General features: G+C 45.4%; 1 protein-coding gene across 2 annotated transcripts in view; it reads right to left on the bottom strand.

The window, feature by feature from the left end:
• ATP6V1C1 (ATPase H+ transporting V1 subunit C1) overlaps positions 1-11,535 on the bottom strand; it is a 60,793-nt gene extending 49,258 nt beyond the window's left edge. Inside the window, exons 1-2 of one of the 2 annotated variants that reach the window (XM_068234903.1) lie at positions 11,295-11,534; positions 2,718-2,834 (exon numbers count right to left, since the gene is read on the bottom strand). The gene's annotated coding sequence lies outside the window, so the exon portion shown is untranslated. Of the gene's footprint in view, positions 1-2,717; positions 2,835-11,294 lie in introns of both variants that reach the window. The other variant, XM_068234905.1, reaches the window with a different exon arrangement.
• Positions 11,536-12,581: the final 1,046 nt, after the last annotated feature.

Genomic DNA, 12,581 nt, shown 5'->3' with positions numbered 1-12,581 from the left:
AGCCAGTGCACGAGAGCAGCTGACAGGCGGTGAATTTCCCCCGCCCGCCCCCCCCCCCCCCCTTCCCTTCCTTAGCCTACCCTGGAAAAAGGGCCTAATGATGAGGGATGATAGCGGCAGTCTAGTCCGCCTCTACGTCTGTCCTTTGTCCTCTGTGATGAGAAGGATGTGCGCAGCATCACTATTACCAGATCATCAGAACATTGTTGTGTAACAGGTTCTAACAGATCACAATCTTTCCATGAGACTTCAAACATCAAAGAAAATATTCTTAGTGAAAAATATTTTTCATCACGGCTGTGATCATTTCTAAATGTCAATTTTCCCATAAAAATAATTAAAATTCAAGAGATACATATAATGACTTGTCAGAGACCACATGAAGACACAGGCGACCCAGACTACATAATAAGATCATTCTGTTTCTCAACCACTTTAAAGAGCAACTCTGCTCACAGAAACAGGAGTACTGCTTGCAGTGTGGCCAGACTGAAATCCAATAGCCTGTTTGAGTGATTTGCAGCCAGTCTATTAAAGTGGACCTGAACTCTTGTACGGGACAGAAGGAAAACTGAGAAATCCTCTCTGTATGTATTTAGAGAGTTTAGCCTATTTCCCCCTTTTCTGTGACTAATCACAAACTGTAATTTGATCCCTCAGCCGTGCCAGCTGACTGCCTCAGCAGAGCAGCTAATTTATAAACACAGGATGTTAACCGTATGTCTGCTTCCACGAAAGCAGGAAGTAGACACACTGCAGATTTATTGCAGTATCTGTATCAGCTGTAACAAAGACATTTTTTTTTCCTTTAGAGGTTATTATGCTTTTGCTTATCTTTTAGAGCAGAGAGGAAGTTCTGAGTGCAGGTCCGCTTTAAATGCAGAAACTAGAATACCTGCATGGCATCCGATAGCGCCTCCTTATCAGTATAGGCTGCTCATCGTCATGCGCATCTATGTTTACATGTTTATTTCATCACGCTACATGTCCCTTTAAGAGCAAATGATTTTTCTAGACTCCAGTCCATGTTTGCTGGAGCCCTTGTGACATCCCTGCTGGGGCTGCTGGGAGATCTCTGGAGAGTAAATCAGACCGTATATTTAGCAGGTCCAAAGGGCTACAGATCACGCTCAGTAAAAGATCTGTAGTTGTAATAATAGAAGCTTAATTGATGGTGTCTAAAGTGTTGTCGGCAGCACTGAACGGTGATAAATCTCACCCACATGCAATTCTGCGAGCAACAACTGACTTCATTTAAGGCAATACTGAAGCCAGCTGCAAAAAATGAGTGAGATACTCACCTATGGAGAGGGAATGCACTCCCATAGTCTTCCCAGTTCTTTCTCCATGCCCTTGTTCCACCATCTCTCTACCCATCACTATCTGCTGGCCACTACAATCTACCCATCACAATCTGCCGGCCACTACAATCTACCCATCACTATCTGCCGGCCACTACAATCTACCCATCACTATCTGCCGGCCACTACAATCTACCCATCACAGTCTGTCGGCCACTACAATCTACCCATCACTATCTGCCGGCCACTACAATCTACCCATCACTGTCTGCCGGCCACTACAATCTACCCATCACTATCTGCTGGCCACTACAATCTACCCATCACTATCTGCTGGCCACTACAATCTACCCATCACTGTCTGTCGGCCACTACAATCTACCCATCACTATCTGCCGGCCACTACAATCTACCCATCACTGTCTGCCGGCCACTACAATCTACCCATCACTGTCTGTCGGCCACTACAATCTACCCATCACTATCTGCTGGCCACTACAATCTACCAATCACTATCTGCCGGCCACTACAATCTACCCATCACAATCTGCCGGCCACTACAATCTACCCATCACTATCTGCCGGCCACTACAATCTACCCATCACAATCTGCCGGCCACTACAATCTACCCATCACAACCTGCCGGCCACTACAATCTACCCATCACAATCTGCCGGCCACTACAATCTACCCATCACAATCTGCCGGCCAATACAATCTACCCATCACTATCTGCCGGCCACTACAATCTACCCATCACAATCTGCCGGCCACTACAATTTACCCATCACTATCTGCCGGCCACTACAATCTACCCATCACAATGTGCCGGCCACTACAATCTACCCATCACAATCTGCCGGCCACTACAATCTACCCATCACAATCTGCCGGCCACTACAATCTACCCATCAATATCTACCTATCACTACCTGCAGGCCACTACAATCTGCCTATCACTTCCTGCCGGCTACTAGAATCTACCTATCACTTCCTGCCGTCCACTAGAATCTACCTATCACTACCTGCCGGCACTAGAATCTGCCAATCGCCACCTGCCAGCCCCTAGAATCTGCCAATCGCCAGCTGCCGGCCACTAGAATCTGCCAATCGCCACCTGCCAGCCACTACAATCTACCTATCACTACCTGACGGCCACTAGAATCTACCTATCACTATTTGCCCACTACTAGAACCTACCTATCACTAACTGTCAACCACTAGAATCTACCCATCACTACCTGTTGACTGCTAGAATCTCCTTGTCTGGGGCACCAAATAGGTCAGAAACAACCCTGGTTTGTATCTATGGTGTAAGAAAATTGCACTTTTTTTTCATTTTTGATCTATCATTTACCATGAAGGTACATAATTGATGACACTTTTTGTATTTACTGATTGTTTGCATTCCTTACCTCCCAGAGATGTTGTTTTCTGTGTTGTAGTGAATGTGTGGCCTCCTCCACTCCCAGGCACCTGTGAGACACTTCACAACTCGGACCACAGCTCCGGTCTCACATCCAGCCTGATAACTAAGGGGGGGGGGGGGGGGGAGCAAACATACAGTGATTTTTGTATAACTATCGTTTATTGCTTTAAAAAAAAACCCAAAAAACAGATTTGTATTAAATACTGTTTAATTGTTTAAACAGAAAAAAAATAAGCTTTGCGCCTGAACAGGTTATATTTCGTTACAGCTCAACATATTGGTTTGATTGGCAAGCTTAGTAAGTTCCAGCTAGGAGTGTCCTTTATAGCTGTGTAGTAAAGATAATTGGGCAATAAATTGATCAGTTGGACACTTGTTACCAAGTCTGACGACTGTTTTTGGAGTTGGAGGCTAAAGCTGGCCATACACTGGCCCGATTTGCAGCCGTTTCGACAGCAGATTCGATCATTGGGATTGAATCTGCTGCCAATCGTTCGCGCTAAACGCCCCCGCCGATCCGATTTCCTCCCGAAATCGGATCGGTCCGTCGATCGCGCCGTGCGGAAAAATACTGCAGTGACCAGGAAGTTCAAATAGAGGGCGCTCAAATAGAGGGTTACGACAGGGTTACGACAGGCGGCAGGAGCAGCTCGACAGATTGTGATCGGTTTCAGGCTGAAACCGATTCACAATCTGTTTGCAGTAAAGGCAGCCATACGATCCCTCTCTGATCAGATTCGATCAGATAGGGATCTGTCAGCTGGTCGATCTAATGGCAAATCGACCAGTGTATGGCCACCTTAAAGGGTACACATGCTAGAAGAAAAATGGAATCTAGTGTGCGTACAGCTATCCCACAACAGTGTTCTCCCCAGAATTTTTTTTCCAGCAGGGTGGTATGAAATAGTAGCCAGGTGGCATGAAGAAGTAGCCAGGTGGGACAATATGAGAAAATGCTGGGCTGGTACTTCTGTGCACAACTCTCCTTATAGCATAGGAAGAGGTGAGCCGATGACAGCCGGGTGCTCACCAAAACTAGCTGGGTGGAGCACCCGGCTAAAAGAGCCTGGGGAGAACACTGCACAAGGTCGCTTAGAAAAGCAACAGCGCCAAATGAAAGCATTGCTTTCACGCTTACCCTGCCTGCTGGAAACTACTGCATCATGCACTGCGGCATCATTGCCCCTCCTCCACATCCACACAAACAGTATACACCGCTCAGCTATATCTGACTGACATGTCTGCAAAGCACTTGTTGCTCAAACTCCATCCTTAAAGGACAACTGAAGCGAGAGGGATATGGAGGCTGCCATGTTTATTTTCTTTTAAGCAATACCAGGCTATCCTGATGATCCTCTGCCTCTATTACTTTTAGCCATAGACCCTGAATAAGCATGCAGCAGATCAGGGGTTTCTGACATTATTGTCAGATCTGACAAGATTAGCTGCATGCTTGTTTCTGGTGTGATTCAGACACTACTGCAGCCAAATAGACCAGCAGGGCTGCCAGGCAACTGGTATTGTTTAAAAGGAAATAAATATGCCTCCATATTTTTTTATTTACAGTTGTCCTTTAAAGTAAACCTGATATGGCAGGAAAAAAAATATACATACCTGGGGCTTCCTCCAGCCCCCTCCAGACTTATCGCTCCCTTGCAGTCCTCCTCCAGCACTTGGTTCTTCCGTAATTGGCCCCGGAAAGTTCTCCGGGCCGAGGCTAACTGCATATGCGCAGCCTAGATGCGTGTGCGCTCCCACCGCAAGGAGCGCGATGGGGGAGTGTGCGCGGCTGGAGGATATTTCGGGGCCAGTGGCGGACAAACCATGTGGCGGAGGATGACGGCGGGTAGCACACAAACCCACTGAAGGCAAACGAGCGTGTACAGTATGAAAGTACCCTAAGACGTGTTACACATGGAAACATACGCAACCAAAGCAGTATTGGTATTGTATGGAAACTCCCCTGGTATCTGCTGGTCCATCAGAAGCCATGGACTGGCAGTGACTGACCGGATTACCAGAAGTCGTAGTGCCAGAACGGAGGGGCCGAAGAGGACGGCGAGCTGCAGTGCTTATGGGGCTAGAGGAAGCCCCAGGTGAGCATAAATTAGCGGTAGTGTGCCATCTCTGTTACACTTTAAATACCCATAAGAAGGAACTTAAACCAAGGATTGAACTGTATCCCAATCAGTAGCTTCCCAGGAGAAATCTTTACCTTTTCTCAAACAGATCATCAGGGGGGTCTGTATGGCTGATATTGTGGTGAAACCCCTCCCACGTGTGATGTCAGAGCCATGGTCTTGACAGTTTGCTGTCTGTGAACCTCTTTACATTGTGGGAAATAACGGCTGTTTCGAAGTGCCAAGCAAGCAGTATCTCCCTCTGTGCACAGAACTTTCAGTAACGACATTCTGTACAGATCCCCTGGCAGAGCTAAAGATGTCACCACCAGTGATACATTTCAGAATGTAAATCAGGGAGAGGAAAGATTTTACAATGGGCAAACACTGTCTAAATAATCTATAAATGAATATTGTACAAAAATAAACAAATTTATTCATTATGCTATTTTCACAACAGTTCCTCTTTAAATAACCAGAACACATAGGACAGTCCCTTGACTCTTGTTGTTTGTAGTTCACATTGATCTAACTACTGAGAGCCCCCCTATCGCTCCCATCTGATTGCACACCTACCCATCAAACCACAGCCTGCAGGCACATCTATTCTACAAGGGCAGTCATTGCAACATGTCTAACACATAAGTCAGTAGCCAGTGAGAACTATATTCCTATTATGTAACAATTGTGTTTACAGCAAACACATAATATCGCCTTTGCAGATCTGTAACTCTAGGATGTACAATTGCCATTTATACAGAAAACACAAAACACAGCCAGGGTAGCCTGAGGGCACAGCAATATGATTACCAGTAACAAAGAGTTCTGTGAGAGCACAAACTAATTGTAACAAGCTGATGCTTCTTATAGTCCTGCTGGCAGCATCTCCTCCATGCAAGCAATTGGCTCCCTTGTCCTGTGTCACCAGCTGGACAAATGCAGTACTGCATGCTGCTGTGTGCCTCTAGCATCACTGGCCTGAGAAAATCTGACTGCAATCCCTTGCCACTGCTTTACCAAACCCCTATGCCAATACCTTAGCCTATTCTGATTACAATGCAGCCAATCTTCTGGTTCCAGTAGCCAGCTGAAGTTGCTCCTTGTCTGCTCATCTTATTTCCCACTACTGTCTGTTTTCTACAGCGCTACAGAAGATGTTGGCACTATACGAATAATAGTTCAAGATAGTATGGGAGCTGAATAACATTACAATTCTGCCAACAAGTCAAGACAAATGACATTTATATTGCTCTTTTCTCCTGTGTGACTTGAGCCACAGCCATTAGGGTGCACCCTATAGGCAGTGGCAGCGTTAATGAGTCTAGCCCAAGGACACCATACTGAATAGGTGCTGGCTTGCTGAACAGATTCAAACCCTTTAAATGTAGATTTTGACCATTTAAAGGAGAACTGTAATGTCCTAAAAAAAAAATTAGCGATATTCTACTAGCGACAAGCCCCTTCCAGGTGCCTTGTTTTCATGAGCCTTCCTGCGACCCCTCCTATCGCCGGTAAGGAATACAGGGCCTTTCCTCCTCTTAGGCGAGTATCTAACTTTTTGGTTTTAGGACCTCACAGTTCTCCTTTAAAAGGGAACCTTAAGAGACTCTGAAGCCTCATTAAAATCAAGTTTTTATTTTAAAAACCTCTTAAGTATGTTTGCCCTAAATAAAACGCTGCATCCCCACGGCTGAAAACTAAATTAATCACCCCAAATCCCCTGTGCAAAATACACGACTGTCTTGGTCATGGATTTTGCTGCCCTGCTGCCCGGGGGGCTATTTAGTGGCGGGAACCCGGCGGAACGGCACGGACGGCGTCCTCCGTGCCTTCATATGCGATGCAGGTATTTTTTGTTTTGGTCTCTGAAGTCCTTTAACAGCTTTTTAAGATAAAAAACATTATTTTAACAAGGCTTCAGAGTCTCTTTAACTGTAAAAATTTACAAGCGTTTCACTTACCTGGGGCTTCTACCAGCCCCTCGCATCCGTCCTGTCCCGCGCCGTTCCTCAACAATCCTCCGTTCCCCCGCCGCTGTGCAGTTTCGGTTTTGCCGACTGATCAGTCCGCGGTCCACTGCACGGCCCTTGCCACACATATCCTCGTGCACATAAGGAAACGCATCCTTGCGCAGGCGCAGTAAGAGAACCTCTTACTGCACCTGCGCAGGACGCGTTCGCTGTCGTGAAAGCATACGAAGATACGCGTGGCAAGGGCCACATCATGGCAGGGGAACGAAGGATGGTTGAGGACCAGCGCGGGCACAGGACAGCTGCGGGGGGCTGGTAGAAGCCTCAGGTAAGTGAAACTCGTGTAAATTTTTTTACAGTTAAGGTTCCCTTTAAATACAAAATAAGACCATCGGATTCCAGGAACGTACTAGTTAGAATTAGGACTCAATTACTGTATCTATCTCATGAGGTTATTTTCACTTCATGTTTGCTTTAACCTGATTTCACACCTAACCCTGTATATTTTATGCCAGTCTCCAACAGGAGATCCTCTTCCTGAAATCTCTGAACTACTTCCCTTCCCCAGATTTAGTCATCACAATATACAGAAGTGGAGTGACTGGTCGAGACATTTCCTGTCATGAGTTAGGACATCTCTTCCATTGTGTCACTTCAGAATGAACAGGGGGATGTGAAACAAAACAGATTTATTCCTCACGAACATGATCATAGACTTTAAAATTCCTTAACAGCAAGCTACAAAAGCCCTTCTTTATTGACTGGCATACACAGGAAGGTGACAATACATTGGACAATTTAAAAACCATGTTTCAAAATACTAATTTCAGTAAAGATTGCATACATGGTGGGCAGCACAGGGGCGTAGTGGTTAGTGCTCTCGCCTGTGCAGTGGAGCGGACCGGATCGGCTATTTCTGCCTGAGCCAGATTGGAAAGCCACTACTGCGCCTGCACTGGATCGCGGTAGTTAAATATTTACCTCCCCTGTGCTCGGGGCATTTCAGCGCTGGATTGCCACGACGAAGGAGGACAGGGGAAATCTCATTAGGATCCAGAGGCTTCCCCCTCCCGAAGTAATTATCCCCAGGAGGGTTTTCTTTTCCTTACCAATTTTTTTTTTATGCCAATGTGGGGCTTCTACTAAAGCGGGAAAGTGATGGAGTTGGCCAATAAGGGTTTTATCTCCATGTGCGCATGTATGCATATTCAGCAAGGATGCACTGTGGGCGACATCATATGCTCACTCCGACCTGAATAGCTGCAAATACCTTCTGTATTAAGAAAACAAATTTCCAATCTGCATGCCGTTTTTAGTAGGAGGGCTTTTTGATCTTTTGTAACCCCTTACACACTCCTAGAAGTTCTGGTTCACCATGAGGGATTTGCTGGGTAATCTGTAACTCTGGGTGCTACAAGTCCTACCCCATAGAGCCACATTAATCCATGCCATGCACTGATGAGGACCAGTCAGTCCGAAACAGTTTGTATACATGTTGGATTAGCATGGCTCTGTAATATTAACAAGCTGACACATCATTTCAAGCTAGAAGTTCTGAAGGTGAGTTTTGACTTTCAGGGACATCAAAGGGACATTTTGCATATTCAGCAGTGTTGCATCATGGGGGACATCATATGCTCACTCCAACCTGAATAATTGCTAATACCTTCGGTTTTAAGAACCTATTTCTGTTATGCATGATCGTCATAGTTTAGGAGGAAGAAAGGAAGAGAGTGAGAGATATACTCCCTCTACTCCCTTAATAAAGATGGCATGGGGGAGAAAGGAATGCCTGGAATGCTGCCAAGCATCTTGCATGCTGAACACAAGAGGGCTGTGGAACAGAAGACACTGTTCCGTGTTCAGTGTTCCACTGAATAATGAAGCCAGTGTGTACCAATCCACCTTTAAAACAGGAAGCAAAATATGACTTTGATCATTCCTACGCAAAACAGAAGTTTCCCTTCTTAAAACAAAAGGTATTGGTGATAATTCAGGTTGGAGTGAGCATATGATGTCTCCCATGATGCATTACTGCTGAGTATGCAAATAATCCCTTTTAGCTAACACGGACAACAAAGGGATGATTCGCATATTCAGCAGTGATGCATTGTGGATACATCATATGTTCACTCCAACCTGAATAAATGAAACTACCATCTGTTTTAAAGAGGAACTGTAACGACAAAACGGCCCCTGGGGGGTACTCACTTCGGGTGGGAGAAGCCTCAGGATCCTAATGAGGCTTCCCACGCCGTCCTGCGTCCCTCGGGGGTCTCGCTGTAGCCCTCCGTACAGCCGTGACGCAATATTTACCTTCCTGGCTCCTGCGCAGGCGCTCTGATGGCTGTCGGCGCCGAAGTAGGCGGAAATACCCGATCGCCGTCGGGTCTGCTCTACTGCGCAGGCGCAAGTTTCTGGCGCCTGCGCAGTAGAGCGGACCCGACGGAGATCGGGTATTTCCGTCTATTTCAGTGCCGAAAGTCGCCACAGCGCCCCCGCTGGAGCCAGCAAAGGTAAATATTGAAGCTACAGTCGGCTCTGTCGCCGGCTGTTAGGAGGGCTGCAGCGAGACCCCCGTGGGACAGAGGACGGCGTGGGAAGCCTCATTAGGATCCGGATCTCATACTACATGGAAGGGGGTAAAATTGGTCTGTGTTCTTGCCTTTTCCAAAGACTTTTATCTCAAGTGTGTATGCAGCATTAGCTTTGCAGTACTAATACGATACTTCTTGCCAGGGCTGGTCCCATGTGGGCCCCATGGCAAAGGTATCTTGGGGACCCCCTACTCCTTGAGTCCACCATATAGATGTTATTTGGTCTTATTTTGTTTGTCCAATAAACTTAGTTCCCCCCAAAACCCCTAGAGACTTAGCAGGAAACCTCATAGGGAAATCCCACTAAAGTGATTGGGTGAACAACACCCTCTTGAAATATGTTGTAGTAGACTACGCCCACATGGGTTGGCCAATCACAAAGCTTTGTGCTGCAGTGGGAGCTGTGATGGGAGAACTGGTCTAGCGTTCAATGTCGTTTAAAGCATGCACATGTCATGTGGAATGTCACTTGCTCTTGCAGTATTTGAACGTCAATTGTTCGGAATATCGGTGAGTATGAAGAACATCACTACTAGTCGTTTCTATTTACGGGGTAATGTAGTTTCAGCTACGTTTCTCGTTTGTGTGTTCCGACTTTAATCTCACATGTACGGGCCTTTCACCAGAACTTCGAATAAGACTAACCAGGTTCAGAAAGCTAAAGATTAACAGACAGCAGTTAATTCATTATTTACTCCCAAACATAACCAGCTCAATGCAAAGTTCCAGTTCAGCCCCAGTTAATTCTTTCCCTGGAGCAAAAAATTACAGAAAACAGCAAAAGTCTACTTTAGGGGAACCAGCAGGAATTCTTACAGGGAAAAGTTCTCCAATCAGAGTACCCTCTTACAGCACAAAGCATTGTGCTTTGCCAAATAGTGTGGGCGTAGTTAACTACAACCTATTATGAGTTTGAGATGGTGCCATCCACCCAATTACGTTACCGGAATTTCCTTGTGAGGTTTCCTGCTGGGTCCCCTGAAGTGTACTAACACCCAGAAAAATATAATTATTAGCATATCACTTTGTATGCATTTATCAGCTGCTTATCAGTAGGGATGGCCCTGTCTAGGAGAACTCATGGAGTAGCATGTGATCAGTTTGATCAGCTGATAGATTTGTACGGCTCTGATTTGCTGCTCATGATCATCTGTTAAACCAGGAAGTCATCACAGCAAATCAGAACCTTACAAAAATATCAGCTGACCAAACTGCTCACATGCTTCACTATCAGTTCTCCTAAGCAGGGCCATCTCTACTTATCAGCTGATCAGTTCTGAATTCTGACTGAGCTCAGTATATTTGTACCAGTGTCCATATTTGATGTATATCTTTGTCTGTATCCATTGTTCGTTTTCTTATATTGTACAGCACCACAGAATAAGTTGGTGCTTTATCAATAAATAATAATAATAAATATGCATACAGGGTGAATTATTTGAGTATTTTGTACCAATGACCTCTGACTGTTCCCCAATAGGACTATAGTACAACCAAGGTACAACAATGGCTTATCTGCTCCCAATTACACAAATCAATCATAATGCAGTCACATCCTTTTAAGTAAATTGGTTTCTGTAAAAATAATGATAAAAATCAGGGAAATATCTTGTAAATACATCTCTGGTCTTGTCTAAGCACGCTGGTCTTTGTGGTTCCACAATGAATGGAATGAAGCATATAATCTGTGGTTGTTTGTTTGTTTTTGTTTATTACAAAATGTCATTGGTTTAAATGATTTGACGGGTGCAGAAACCCCCAACCCATCGAGTCACCTGACATAAATGTCTTCCACACCCACCACTGCCCCTCCCTCCCCCCAGCAGCCCATCACTGACTATCCCCTGATATGATCTCTGCACTGCTGGAGTCATACCTGGGTGGGAAGGAACCGCTGTCAGTAATCGCTCTACACAAGGCTCAGTACGTCTCCGCCATCCTCTCACTCACAAACCATCACAGATCTCATTACAAGGGAAAAGTCCCCCAGGAAACGCATAGACAGCAAAGTGTCCTCAGCGCAATGCTATGGGTAGCCATTTTCTAGTAGACATAGTGCAGGCAAGACAGAGCGTGGGCTATAACAACATGGCGCCCACACTACAGAGACAAATAGCAATATGACTTCGGTGCTCTGCTGTCCACAGAGCCGAGTCACACAGGGAATCACATGACTGCATCAGCTGACATGCTCACGGGGCGAGGGCTATGCGCTGCACATTTGTTGGGAGCAATAGGGCGCTACAGCGACACCTAGCGGTTCATTGAAGAACTTTGAGATGAAAGGTTTATTTGATTCCATCTTATTGAGAAAATGCCAATACTTTACTTTTTTTCAACACGGTACGGTACATCATTGGAAAAATTCGAAATGGAAATAATGCGATATTCTGTCAACTGCCATGCTTCCAACATTTCAAAATCAGAAAAAGGAGCATATCTGAAACGTGTATCGAGGGTAGTTTGTAGGTTATATAATAGGTGTCCCAATGGCTACGGTGCAAATTGTTTGTGCAATCACAACAAAGCGTGATCGCAAGCAGCAATAGAAAAAGGGACCTAAGGGAATTTTTCAACCTCTTCATGACACCTATCATTATTATTATTATTTATTGTAATAATAATAGGTGTCATGAAGAGGTTGAAAAATTCCCTTAGGTCCCTTTTTCTATTGCTGCTTGCGATCACGCTTTGTTGTGATTGCACAAACAATTTGCACCGTAGCCATTGGGAACGGAGCATAATTACAACGAAAACCGTACAAGCCGGCGATAGCATTCAGGGAAAAAACGGCGTGCACTAGTGGGAAATCAGTACTGTGGTTTACATGTAAATCGCAGTACTTTAGCGATCGGCAAACCGTCTGCGATCTGCTTTTTGATCACAAGTAGTGGAAAAGGGCCCTTACCCTTCAGTAACCTATAACCAAAATGTTATTTGTGAACAATGAAGTAACCATGTGCCCCCAGACCTCAGAATGAATTAACCATGACATATACCAGAATTAACTGCTTGCTGGCTTTCATCACAAAATTAAGTAGACTGGTGCCCCCATACCAGAATTAAGTAGCCTGGTGGCTCCCATAACAGAATTAAGTAGTCTCCTTCAGTGGCAGGTCAAGGAAGAGACTCAGGGTGCCCTCTCACCCAGCCATTGTAGAGT

The sequence above is a fragment of the Hyperolius riggenbachi genome, chromosome 5 (assembly GCF_040937935.1).
Source record: "Hyperolius riggenbachi isolate aHypRig1 chromosome 5, aHypRig1.pri, whole genome shotgun sequence".
In the NCBI taxonomy this organism is placed as follows: domain Eukaryota; kingdom Metazoa; phylum Chordata; class Amphibia; order Anura; family Hyperoliidae; genus Hyperolius; species Hyperolius riggenbachi.
The sequence above is the reverse complement of the archived record's forward strand: the minus strand, read 5'-3'. Positions and strand labels throughout refer to the sequence as shown.